Here is a 14,370-nt window from a genome sequence, read left to right as displayed (position 1 = left end):
ATTTCCAGTGCGTCACGTTCATACAAATAAAAAAAATTTCATACAAGAAAGTGACGATCAGGAAAGGAAATTTTTGGACACATTTTTTTATGTATGAGGCTTTGAATGTACAAATGATTCTGAGTAAAATGAGCCCAAGAAGTCAATATTTTGAAGACATGAATGAAATGTACACTTTTTTTGGAAAACGCTCAGATACGTGTCTATTGGGAGAAATCGTCCTCAAAGTACTGAACAGTTACAAAACCCTTTTATGTAGAGAGTTTTGTTCAAGCAAATTGCTAGTTAATTACTGGTTTGATTATATGTTGGAGAACATGAAAAAATAATGCGCACGTGTTTTGTTATTTTCTAGTTTCAAAATTTTCAAAATTACTCTATTCCTTTCAAGTTGCCACTTTAAAACCTATTATGACATGGCAAAGTACAACATTATTGACAATACGACACAAAATGTGAATATGTATAAAAATTGTATTCATCGTTTTACGTCAATTGTACGTAGATATATAATAACTATGTTGTACTCATTATTATGTACCTATACTTATTATGTAGGTACAGACCGACGTCAAAATACGTACACGTTTGCATTTTCTTCATCTAAATAAAATGTAAAACTTTTTTGACGACGTTTTTGACATCGGCCGTACATTCACCTGTAATAATCAGAGATCGGACAAATTTGCGACATTGCACGCAATAATGTGGACAAGACTCCGAAATTGATTAAATAATTAATCATTTAATTATTTTAATTAATTTTTTACTTGAGATTTAATTTTGTTCCCTCGTCAATAAATAGCACTTAAATATATTATTGATATAAAAAAATGAGTACCTACAGAAAATTTGGAAAACATACTGATTAATTTCTTTAATAAATTTACATTATTAGAAATCTTTGTGTTTTTTATTGATTAGGAAACAAAATTAAACCTCAGGTAAGAAATTAATTAAATGATTATTTAATCAATTTTGGAGTCATGTCCACATTCTTGCGAGCAATGTCGCTAATTTGTCCGATCTCTGGTAATAATATAAATGACAAAAGAACACGCGTCTATACAGGATGGATTTTCAATGTTTAGCAATGCTCTTCTAGGTGATAATGTAGGTTTTATACAACTTAGTTACTTGATTTATACTGAGCAATCACGAAATCGAAAAATAGTAGGCTGACTTATAGAAAATTTGATGAGTTGAAACTACTGTATCAGCAGGCTATTTTTTTTGCGATTCGTCAGCTCGAATTTAAACTATCGATCTCGTGAGACATACCTACTAACATTTAGCAAATTTTACAGTTTAACTCACGAATTTTTAATCACTGGCGCGACATATTTCGGAGAGCTGAGGTCTCCATTTTTAGGGTTCCGTAGCCAAATGGCAAAAAACGGAACCCTTATAGATTCGTCATTTCTGTCTGTCTGTCTGTCTGTCCGTCTGTCCGTCTGTCTGTCCGTCCGTATGTCACAGCCACTTTTCTCCGAAACTATAAGAACTATACTGTTGAAACTTGGTAAGTAGATGTATTCTGTGAACCGCATTAAGATTTTCACACAAAAATAGAAAAAAAAAACAATAAATTTTTGGGGTTCCCCATACTTCGAACTGAAACTCAAAAATTTTTTTTTTCATCAAACCCATACGTGTGGGGTATCTATGGATAGGTCTTCAAAAATGATATTGAGGTTTCTAATATCATTTTTTTCTAAACTGAATAGTTTGCGCGAGAGACACTTCCAAAGTGGTAAAATGTGTGTCCCCCCCCCCTGTAACTTCTAAAATAAGAGAATGATAAAACTAAAAAAAAATATATGATGTACATTACCATGTAAATTTCCACCGAAAATTGGTTTGAACGAGATCTAGTAAGTAGTTTTTTTTTTATACGTCATAAATCGCTTAAATACGGAACCCTTCATGGGCGAGTCCGACTCGCACTTGGCCGCTTTTTAAATCACTAACAGTGCGTTAAACCATATAGGAGAAATATTAAATAAGACCAACATTTTCACCTCGTCGAGTCTTGGTCAACGTAAAAGACATCCTGTATAAGTATAAGTCGCTAATATATAAGTATAAGACGCTAATGTATAAGTATAAGTCGCTAAATAGTTTTAAGTAAGGTATGTCTGTAAGACCTTTTTGACCCTACTTGGCCTTCGAACCGTTTCCTGTGATCACTACATTGTTTAAAGAGCTATTTATAAATAGAAAGATTATATTTTCAAAGAAATTAATGTAAATATAGTAAGATATGATAATATAACTTAGTTTTAAGTTGATGTGGAAAAATATCTACACACGAGAGTATTTTCCGCTTTTAAAATAACTTGTTAAAATAAATGCATGGCTATTTAGAAATTATCCAAATCATGGGGGGCAGTTACCGAGTGTAATTGAATGTAAATTCCTCCCAGTTAAGAATGTAAATTACCAAGTAGTTTCAAGAATGCAATTCCAATCACAGTTCCAAATAGCCCCATGGGTTCTGAAACGCCCCATGCGATCTATTTTATATTTATGCAAGAAAGTAGTGGAATAGTTTAACCTAGTGTTAAAAAAACCTGAATTTACTAAAATTTGACATATCTATAGTGTAAAAAAGATAATATAATAATTCATAAGAAAATAAGTGGCAATTTGGGTGCCAAATAGATCAATTTAAATGTGGATCCATTGTAAATATGATCTGATATTTACATAAATCAAATATGAAATGTACGGGTATTTACGAAATAAATGTATATGTACTTATGTAGTTATATGTTATAATGTGTACAGTGAATTTAAAATATTATTTTGAAATGGGGAAAGGCTATAGCGCGTATATCAGTTGAAAATGATAATCAATATATTGAAATAGAGATCTATTTAATTCTTATTATATACCTAATCAGACATGACTGTAATATGATATGATATTTAATTTTTTCAACAACATAAGGCGCATTAGGGTAACTTTAAAAGCAGGGTCATTTTGAAAATGGCAAATATAGCTACAAAACTACAAGTATTTTCTACTGCAGTAAGTAAGTAAGACGCCTAAGTGGTAAGCGTTGCAGTAGCGTAAGTGTTGCTGATTTTATCTGCCATTTTAAAAATTACCCCGCGTTCGATGTAACCTCAATTTACCTTAATATAAGTCAACAGTCACCGTTAGTTATATTAGAATGTACCGTAAAATGGGGTGAGTAGGGACAAAACTGACATTCAAACCTCGATAAAACTTTATTTTTACATGTGGCAAACTGATTTATATAGGTACATAATAAATGTTCCGGTCGTTTGTATTTTGGGTTTTTTTTATGATTTTGTGTAGTTCCATTTCATAAATTTAATAATAAACACGAAATAATAGGAAATCCCAGCTCACCCCGTAGTTGGGGTGAGGAGGGATTTCCTACTAAGGTGAGTTTTGAAAATTGTTGGATCGACTATAATCCCAAGTTTATGAACATTATAATACCTTGATTTGTTATTAGAATTTATAATTTACGTAGCAGTAACCTGTAAAAACCAACTCGCCCCTCTGTCATCCGATCTCTCCCCATTCATAACCCAACTGCCCTAGTAATCCCTACTCACCCCATTTTACGGTATATTATGCGAAATGTACCTATCCATTTTCACGACTCTGGAGTTTTGGTAGTAAGTATTCGCCCAAAAATAAGATTTTTTTTTAGTTTTTTACATTAATATAATATTATGCATATTGAAGGGCGTATCATAGACTTTATCAACTAATAGGTACCTAACAGCACAATTAATAACCAGTTATTATTTTATAATTATTATTTTGTTCCGACCAAATGGTTTTGGAGATTTTCTTATAAGCACTAAGAACACGAATTAATTAATTAATTATGATTGCCATAGTATTTCCACTAGTCAAAATGATGCTAATAAAATATTTAAGTGAATGTTTAAGATACCTCAATGTTTATGACAAACCGTATTAATATTATCTATCTGTGAATATTTCATCTGAAATAGGTAATATTTTTTCATTCCGAACATTTTCCTATAAAACTGAGGGGAATATATTTCAGTTTTATTACCCGCTATAGAAGGAATCCACATCGATACTTCACACATCACCTCCCGTTAGATAGAGTGTATAAGTTTATTATGCGTTTGACTTAGAAGATCCCACTTTACGCCCGACGTTGTGCAATAGTTGCATAACTTGGATGTTACCTTATGAGAATATTGATTTTGTTTCGCTTATTTGATTAAATAAATAAATAGATGATCCCACTATACGCAGTAAAATAGGGTAAAATACTTATAACACCACCCAAGCTGACTTGCCCTCGCTATGAGAATAAGCAAGCGAAAGAGTGATACTGCAAATGTAGGAATGGTGTGCCAGAATGGCTTAGTTCAAATGGCTGTAGAGTATGGAATTAAAAATCCATTTAAACGGCGCTATTGATAGCATCTCATTAAAACACCACCCAAGCTGACTTGCCCTCGCTATGAGAATAAGCAAGCGAAAGAGTGATACTGCAAATGTAGGAATGGTGTGCCAGAATGGCTTAGTTCAAATGGCTGTAGAGTATGGAATTAAAAATCCATTTAAACGGCGCTATTGATAGCATCTCATTAAAAAGCAATGGAGACTTTCCTTATATTATATTAATATATGAAACAAAATTACAATTACAATTACAATATACCAGAAAAAATGGAACCCTAAAAACACTATCCTTTATCATTCCCCGAGCCTTAAGCTATCTCCGTAACAAATTTCATCTTAATCGGTTCAGCGGTTTAAGCGTGAAGAGGTAACAAACAGGCATACAGACAAAGTTACATTCGCATTTATAATATCACAGGCCATGTCGAATTTGCTGTTTCCAATATGATACTGATCTGTCAGTGTCGAAAGTGACATTTCTTCAACCAAAACCGTCACTTTTGACACTGACAGATAACTAAAACTCGAATTGGCCTGTTAGTAGAGATGCGATATCTATGGGAGGTGATCTGCTATATACGGAATCGAATAGCATTCACCTGGTATGCGCATATTGGATTCTGAGCTTATGGTATGTGAAATAAAAATACCATACACAAACTGCTCGTTTTATAAATACTATAAGGGTAACATTCCATTTCTGACCGCAGCTGCACTACTGGTACTGAACGCGTCGCTGTTACTGTCAATTTCCATAGTAAAATGAACAGTAGTGCAGCTGCGGTTGGAAATGGACTGTCACCTTAAATAGGCCGTTCGAAGTTCTTATGGCTACTCTACACGATGGGCCAACGCCGGCCACTCCAAGGGATGCATTTCGTCGGGTGAGAATACGTTTGTGCCATACGCCACTTACATTGGTTTACAGGAGAGCGAAAAGAAGCAAAAAAAATATTTCTCGAAAAGTTTTACATTTGGGAAATATTGAACTTATTTATCATTTAGGCACATATGTTTACTATTTCTAGAACTTTACAAATATTGTGAATATAGTGGTAATCATGAAATAAAAGCATTTTTATTATTGCCATATCCGTTTTTGATGAGTAAATGTTAAACTAGACGTGTGCGCCGATTAAAAAACGATCGGCGGCGGCGTTTGCCAAAAAATCGGCGGCGGCGGCGTGTTTTCGGCGTGAAATCGGCGTGACCTTGACTTTCAGGTTTCTAAAGAAAAATCATTAAGTGGTCATTGATTAATCCAGGTTGGTGGTAAGTGAAATACGTAATCTACGTATAGTTTTGAATAGGTTGTGTGTAAAATAGGGTCGCGTTTGTAAATGAATATAGGATATAATAACTTGATTTTCCTAGTAACTGGCTTGCATTAAGGGGTTACCTGGTCCCAGTGACTTTCGATCCGATCTGTATCTCTCTGTAACTCCGTTTACTCATGCTTTCCATGGGTTATCTTCAAATATCCTTGAACTTTGCTAGACTGGACTGCTATGACTTCCCTTTAATGGTGTTCTTGTCGTACAAGCACCAGGCTCACTGAGCCGTATCTTCATCTTTCTCGTTTTCTCATTGGTAAGGATTGCGACCACCTCTAATTTGTCTCCATTTCATGCGGTCGCGGTCATAAGCCTTGTGGACTGCAAGGTGCAGACTGCCTCCAGCCATCGACTATCTCACTCATGATCCACTCCGAGCATGTTTGCCATCCATTGGGCCTTAATTCATATGTTTCTCCACATCTTGCGTTGGAAACCGCATAATATGTCCGAAGAAAGATGTTGTGGAGAGCTGAGTGAGGAGTGAGCTGAGCCATATTGAGCTCTCTGAGAATTAAGGGGTTTGTTCTTCTCACTGTCCTTGGTATAAGCAGCAGTCTTCGCCAACGCCACATCTCTTAAGCGCCAACCTTTGGACGTCACACTTTTTGAGGCTCCACGTTTTGGCATCATACTAGAATATTGACAAGATGAGAACTCGTACTAAGTGCACTTTAGTTGCACGTCGAAGCCATAGCACTCTTAGCCATGCATGCCAGATCTGCGGCATATCTTGACGGTGCAACCGCCGGCATTGGTTACAACCCAAGATATATAAACTACTTAGCTCGCTTTTTCGTAATCGTCGAGTGCGTCGGTAACTCGGAGTACGTTTTCCCTGTCTACTACCACTACTTTGGTCTTGGAATGGTGGATCTCTCTAGAACATTCAACTTCAATTTTCTTAAGAAGAGCCGCCATTTCAATGTATTTCTTGATGTTATTCCTGTGAGCCAGTCAACAATAGTAAAGCAATGATGATGATCGCAACATTAGCTAGTTAGTTGTCCTTTTCTGTCGCACCTTGCGGTCCCATGGTACATAAGCCCTGTGATCTACTTGCCTAGTTAATTGCAATGTAAGCATTCTGACTTCGTATGTGAGGTGAGGGCATAAAAAGTCCATAATTGTCTAATAGTTGAATGAGAATACACAATTAACAGGAAAAATCCTACTTCATATATTACTCCCACATCTTTCTTGACGCTAAACACTGAGGATTACTCAGTTACTTTAATCGATGTGTCGAATTGTTTGTACCACTGGCTTAAATCTGTTTAATTTAATAAATAAATGATAATTTTTTCACAACTGTAACAATAATACAAATAAATCCAAATTTTTATCTAAATACCAAGTTAGAATAGCCGATTAATAACACTCAAGGTCACGCCGATTTCACGCCGATCATTTATCGGCGGCGGCGGCGTGGCAAAAAAACCCGGCGGCGGCGGCGCGCCGGCGCGGCGCACACGTCTATGTTAAACGTATAATGTATGATATGACACAAAAGTTGTGGATATGTCACACTTTTGTGATAATTTTCCGTTAATAAAGTATAAATATCCTATAATAAAATGCGGATATGACACAACATTTTTCAAAAATGTAATTTTTCAAAAACCGATTGTGTCAATTATAGCATATTTTTTGTTATTTTATAAATCATTAAAAAACGATTTTGCTCAGAAATGGATATGGCACAAACGTATTCTCAGCCGGCGATTTATGCGTTAGAGCAGCGGTCGGCAACCTGCGGTGCTAAAAGGTTGCCGACCGCTGCGTTAGAGGGAGCATATTGTGATACTGCTATCTCATTCTACCGCATGGCTGCGTCCCTTGGAGTGGCCGGCGTTGGCCCATCGTGTAGAGGAGTCATTATATTGCATCAGGAAATAGAATTGTTGGTTGGGCATTTCTGGGATAAGGATGACTCGCGCTAGAACGGTGCGGGTCCGGACCGAGACGTTTGATACTTCGTTTTCTATGAAAATCATCACGTGATCACCGATAACCCATCTATGGAAAACGAAACATCGGACACTTTGGCCCGAACCCGGACCATTCTAGCGTGTCATTTACACTCGACATTTAAAACAAGTTTTTATTGGAATGTGTGGACATATAGATGGTCAACCAAATCTTGTCAGTAGAAAAAGGCGCGAAATTCAAATTTTCTATGGGACGATATCACTTCGCGCCTACATTTTTCAAATTTGCCGCCTTTTTCTACTGACAAGATCTGGTTGACCAAATGTGTTACAAACCTAACCTGTTTTTTTTTAAATAATGTTAATACATTTTATAATGTAAACAATGTAATGTTTAAGGTTTAAAGCAATAAAGATTTTTTTTATGCATATATATTGTGCAATATATATGTACAGCTTATGTGCATATATATTGTTGTTTTGGGTTATGATGATAAAATTCGTAGTGGAATTATGACTAAGGCGAAGTTATGTACTTAATTAAGGCGAATTTAGGGTACGTAGTTTTGCCAACCATTATTTTCAATGATTTGCAGTAAAATTCAATTAGTTCCGCATCCATAAAACGAGGGATTTATTTTACGAAACAAAAAACACATTGCATAATGAAAACACAATATATCTCGCGTAGGTACCTATTTTGTTCTAAAACTATATCAGGGATATACCTAATTTTCTGGCATCTGTTAAAGTTGATTAAAATAATCATTTAACTATAAAAATAATACTTACCTACTAAATAAATACAATGACCTTTGAAATTGTCATCAAATTATGAATCCTACTGATCCACGCACAAAACTTTTCATTTTATAATTTTGTACCTACTAAAATAGGATTGAAAAGCTATAATAATGAGTCTAAGTCACAGGTAGTTTGTGTGTAAAAAGATTAGTGATTAAGTGAAATGTGCAATATTTTCATTTTATTTTGTAAACTGTGTAAAAAGTGTCGTTATAACAATAAACTGTAAAGAAAACATTACGTTGTTTTATTTGGAACGTTTGATGAAACGAAAATAAATGAAATGTTTTTTACAGTACATATGGGGCACTAGTGCGTAAAATAGCACTTTTCGTGCGTATGTCGAAATTTTAAAGTGCCATATGTATATAAAACGTTGTTCGATACACATGCGAATAGGTAATTCACAACTCGTGTCGATTTAAAACACTCCCTTCGGTCGTGTTTTAATAATTTATCGCCACTCGTTTCGAATTTCCTCTTTTTCGCACTTGTATCGAAAATAATTATTACAGTACATATGTGGCTACTTTACCGCACTAGTGCGTAAAATAGCACTTTTCGTGCGTCTGTCGAAACTTTAAAGTGCCATATGTATATAAAACGTTGTTCGATACACATGCGAATAGGTAATTCACAACTCGTGTCGATTTAAAACACTCCCTTCGGTCGTGTTTTAATTTATCGCCACTCGTTTCGAATTTCCTCTTTTTCGCACTTGTATCGAAAATAACTATTTTTTCAGGCAACTAGTGGCCCATAGATAAATATTGGTATCTTAAAGGTAACTAAAAACTCCAAAATACAAAATCGCTCCAAAACTCCTCCTCGGGTGAAGGTCGCTACACGTTCAGTAGCAGAAGGCAATTCAAATTTACATTGTGACATCAAAATTATATCATGAATAGACGACGTAATTTATGAACATCCCGTAGGGTGAACAGGGTCAAAACTTAAAATGTGGTTTACCTGACAATTTCTCAAAAAATACCCACACAAAATTATCCCTACTTATCATACAAAATTTACTATTATTTTCAATCGAATGATGATCATGAGAGAGGAGCCTAAAACGGGTTACCTGCCTAAAGCAGGTAGGCGCTGTTTTATTGTTAAATTAAGTGCAAATGAAAGTATACCTAAAATGTACCTATACAGGATGTTTCCTGTAACAGAATAAATTAAACTGTAGGCTGTACTCCTCAAACTGACCAACATTTGTTCAGCAACTTTTGAAAATAATTCATGTTTCGATTTTTATTACACTTTAAAGTTTATTCTAAGACGCAATGTATTGCAAATTTTATTTAAAGCGTGACAAGCAACATCAAATACACTGATGTCAGCGTACATTGAAGGCAATATTTATTTTGTATGAAAAAGAGGAAGTCTAAAGGATTCATAATTTTTAAAACATGTTGAACAAATGTTGGTCAGTTTGAGGAGTACAGCCTTTAGTTTAATTTATTGCTCCTGTTACAGGAAGCACCCTGTATATATGTAATGATCATGTGAACACTCCTGGGGCTTCACAAGTCCCGATCGGACACCAAAATTATGATTTAATGTAACTTGGTGCTCAATAAAAAATGAATTTGTTAAAAATTCAAATGTATGAAAATTCAAATTCAAAAGTTAAAATGGGTTGAATTATGGTTTACCTATAATAAAAATAATAATAGAGAAGATAAATAAATAAAGGAATAACAATAAATATATTGATTTCAGACAATTAACAGTCCATATTATGTTTCAAATAAATAAATAAATTAAAATGGATAAAATTTCAATATATGGTCTAATATACAATTTTGCGTTAGCCCCCACCATCCCACTTAAAGGGATGACCTATAAAAAGCCATTTCTGGTCTATCAGATCAAGATGGAAGATTTAATTTCCCAGTGGTCCCGTTTAGTTGAAGCCTATGCTATTGGATGGCTAAGTAGAACTTCCTATTGCTAGGTTCGATTCCTGATTATTGACTAGGAAAAAATGCCATGATATAATCAGTTTTTAGTGTTCCGTACAAAACTTTGTTCACGGAACACTTATGGGATCACTTCGGTCTTGCAAATCAGTTAAATGCGGTTTTTTTTAATGAACCATAAAATACATATAGCTGGTCAACCAAATCATGTCGGTAAAAAAAGGCGCGAAATTCAAATTTTCTATGGGACGATATTCCTTCGCGCCTACATTTTTCAAATTTGCCGCCTTTTTCTACTGTCAAGATCTGGTTGACCAAGTATAGTATAAAATTGATGTTAGCTAATAATAATCGTCGATCTTAGTCTGTTATTTTGACTTATGGATTTGTAAGTAAGGGATAAAACTTAAATTACCTAACCAATTAAGGCTTGTAAAGTTTTATTTTTATTATTATCGCTGGAATGTTCGCATAATTTTAAAGAGCAGGCAACACAGAATAGACTAACATGGTCATGGATAACTCTAATGTTTAGTTGAAAAGCCCCAAGAAATTGGTTAAAACATCATCTAGTAGCTTGCTAGTACGCGAATCCAACATCTTTACAGTAAACCAGACTTAAATTAAGAGCATACTCCCATCTTAAATACCGGCAACGCACTTACAAGCGATTAGTCTGCTCGTTTGCCTCCTGTCATACAAAAAGACAAAAATTTTTTTTTGCCTAAATCAACTAAATCCATATTTTTTACAGATATTGTAATTGAGAACATTAATTCGTGTGCACAAACAAACATTGTGTGAGAATGAAAACTTTGATGCCCAAAAAATGCCAAAGCGGCCATTTTTTTTATAAAAACGCTGTTCCGCGGAGTGATGGCGTGTCAGACACGCATTATGAATTAGTATGATGGTCTGTAAAAAGTTTCATTGCGATTTTATTGCAAGCGTAAATGTCTTGGGGCTTCCGACATTTTTATGTATTCCGGTGTGATGTGGCATTTGAGCTTTGAAAATCTCATTATTATTAATTATTTATTTCAGATAATTTTTATCCACAGAATTGTTCAACAATCAAACATTAAACATAAACAAAAACATAATATACTAGCTGTTGCCCACGACTTCGTCCGCGTGGATTTATTTCCCGAAATATACTTTCAACCCTTTTTAACCCTATTAGGGGCTGAATTTTCAACAGCACTAAAATTATTTTTCGTACTATCTAATATTTTCCCTTCCTACAAATTTCAAGTCCTTACTCAAATCGTTCATACATACTCTCATCCCCCTTTTAACCCCTCTAGGGGATGAGTTTCCAAAAACGCACTTTTTCGTGTCGGAATCAGATCGCACAACTAAAACTCGAATTGGGTCGTATTTACTTGAGTCCCAACTAAAAACTTGAGACCCAAGTAAGAACATATTCATTCTTGTAGGTAGGTATTCCACGAATTGTGCGTAAAGGTGTGTGTGATTTTAAATAGACTTATCTATCTACCTGCCGGATTGCGGTCTCAGACGGCGCTAACTCGATTATCCGAGCCTAGTGCGCAAAGCATGAGCGGCAGCGGGGGCGGTAGCGGGAGCGGTGAAGCTAAAATAAATATGCCAGAAGGGGGTGCTACCGCGAAAACCGAATTTCGCAAATTGCGGGGAGCTTTCTCTTTTACTCCAATGAAGGCGTAATTAGAGTGACAGAGGAAAATGCCTGCAATTTGCGAAATTCGGTTCACGGTAGCCCCTCAGGATCTTGTCTGTCTATCTGCCGGATTGCGATCTCAGGAGACGGCGCTAACGCAACTATCCGAGCCTAGTACGCAAGGCACAAGCGGCAGCGGGAGCGGTAGCGAAAACGGTGGACGGAAAAGGCTGAATATGCTACGAGCCTCATCTGTCTACCTGCCATATTGCAGTCTCAGGAGACGGTGCTAACGCGATTATCGGAGCTTAGTACGCAAAGCACAAGCAGCAGCGGGGGCGGTAGCGGGGGCGTTGAAGCTAAATGCTAGGAACCTTATCTAACTACCTGCCCTAAGCGGCCCTCTGGTCCTCTCAAATGCGAAAGATGGTTCGCTACGGCGAAGCACACGAAGCTTTCTGTACTCTCAATGACTTAATGATAAGATGATTATGTAATTCAACACAAAACTACAAAGGTTTATAACTTAAACCCCACCCAAACTTTACCGAAGATTGGAAGTATATGTGCATGTCACAGTAATTTAATAGTAGCGTCGTATATCGCCGCCATACTTGTATATATATTATGTTTGTGTTTGCCTACTGTCGACAATTTGCGAGGCTGAAACCGAGTTTGTGCGGCGTTTTAGCTCCTGAATTATCGGGAGTTATAGGTATGGAGGTTTGGCAGGGCTTCGTATAGGATATGGTACATTTCAGGGATAAATAATTATGTCGATTTATATCAAAAGTTATTACGAGTAAAATTATAGTTTTCAGACCAGCTATCATGGTCGTATTTTTATCACCTGTCATGCCACCCGTCACTTTCACACTTACACATTTGTTAGAACGTGACAGCCTTGGTGACAAATGATAAAGAACCGGTCATCTTAGCCCTACGTAGTTATAAAATTGATTCAGATTATAAAATCATCAATTAATTATTTATATAATGAATAAATTAAAATGAGTTTCATGAAACTACGCTGGATGTTCAGCTGATATGTAGATATGTAGATACTGGGGTTTTTTCTAATCACCTTGCAGGTGACTAAAAACACCCTCCCCATCCAGTACTTAAATAAATACTATACCTAAATAAAATCCTATACGATGAGACGAATATTTTTAAATGCAAAACATTTATTAGTATAATTAGGTAATTAAATAAAAATCATTTATTTCGGACCACAAAATTCCATAATATGTTAGTCAAACATGTACATGTAGGAACTTGTAATTTAGACTATGTTAGTACCTACTTAACTTATTAACCTATCTACCTACTACATTTCATAGGGAGCTAAGGAACGGTGCAGGTTCGACCAGTGCTGCACGTAGCTACTATCGAGCCTACCCGCTATCACACTCAGGATACTGTCAAGCACTCTGAGACACGTCGCGGCGGCCCGCTTTCTTATTGTAGCAGAGAAACTGTCTACCTGCGCGTCCGCGAACATACCTGACGCGCTGCAGAAGCGTGGCAAATGCAACAGCACCCTGAAGGCGTTGTTAAACTGAACCCGTAGGGCGCTGATCGATCTTTGCGAATAATTATCCCATAGGTTGCAGCTATAAAGAGAGGTACAGTAGGCTCTAAAGAGTGTAATATTGACCTAAGCTGTACAGCCTCTGAACCTATGTGCTATCATATTGGTTCTTATCGCCACCAAAAAGAAGGCTCAAATAAATTTAATAATATAGAATCTCGTTCAGACGAAAAATTGTAATGAAATTCTACGAAATACCTAAAAAATAATACTGCCATAAAATATTAACATAAACTGATAAGTTCGTCGCCCACCCGTATCTTATCTGCACTAAAATACGCAAACTGAAGTTTTAGAGTACCAGCAACAAAAAATATCAACGCTCTTTGTTAATGGGGAACGTCTGGCCTTTTAGAAATATTTTCAATACCACTCCATCTACCTACATTTCCCTTGAGAAGTTGAGATATGTTTAGTTTTAAAACACATTTATTGTAAAAATTTGTCGTCCACAGGCGATTTTATAAATCAGCAGCGTATTATGGATGGCTAATTATCATGTTTGTCAAGCGCGATACGCGTAACCACAATTAAGCCTGCAAGCGAAGGATATGACCGCTAGGTGGCGCAAGCGCGAGCAGACGTCCGTTCCGTAGCGGTGCGCGGCAACTACTATGATTAGACACCAAAATTGGTGTGGGCCGCATGTACTTGTAGCGACGCGACGAAATCGCGGAGCGAGCCACGCCTGGCGATGCATACGTTAGG

This window comes from Cydia amplana, chromosome 20 (genome assembly GCF_948474715.1).
Source record: "Cydia amplana chromosome 20, ilCydAmpl1.1, whole genome shotgun sequence".
In the NCBI taxonomy this organism is placed as follows: domain Eukaryota; kingdom Metazoa; phylum Arthropoda; class Insecta; order Lepidoptera; family Tortricidae; genus Cydia; species Cydia amplana.
The sequence above is the reverse complement of the archived record's forward strand: the minus strand, read 5'-3'. Positions refer to the sequence as shown.